Raw genomic sequence first — 629 nt, forward strand, 5'->3', positions numbered from 1 at the left:
CATTATTTAGCCTTAGATGGAGTTTACCACCCACTTTGGGCTGCATTCACAAGCAACCCGACTCCAAGAAGACTCAATCTCACGAGCTTTGCACCGCCACTGGCTTCACACTGTCCTCAGGCTAGGCCTCGATCAGGAAGACTTAGGCGTCTGGGCAACGTCAGAGAAAGTGCTTCTATACGCCACATTTCCCTCGCCCGTCAGGCGAGCGGGGATTCGGCGCTGGGCTCTTCCCTCTTCACTCGCAGTTACTAAGGGAATCCTGGTTAGCTTCTTTTCCACCGCTTAGTACTATGCTTAAATTCAGCGGGTTGTCACGTCTGATCTGAGGTTGTACCCAGAGTCAGAGGATGGCCAGGCCGCACCACCAGCGTGCACGCCCCCAGCTCTTAGTGGGCTGGCAACGTCTCACCGCGGGGGGTGTGTCGGCCGACGCCGCGACAGTCAGAGAGCCAGCCACCCGCACGTCGCTCACAATCCTTGCCAGCGATGGTGTCGACGAGTGGCCGCCCCTGCCGCCTCCAACGCCGCCGCCGACGCACGGGGACGTGCTCGCCACAAATTCACGGGACCGGAGACCCTCCCCCATCCACGGCGGGAGACGAATCACGGAAGTGCTGGCAGCTTAC

Source organism: Chiloscyllium plagiosum, unplaced genomic scaffold (assembly GCF_004010195.1).
Source record: "Chiloscyllium plagiosum isolate BGI_BamShark_2017 unplaced genomic scaffold, ASM401019v2 scaf_9234, whole genome shotgun sequence".
Classification (NCBI taxonomy): Eukaryota; Metazoa; Chordata; class Chondrichthyes; order Orectolobiformes; family Hemiscylliidae; genus Chiloscyllium; species Chiloscyllium plagiosum.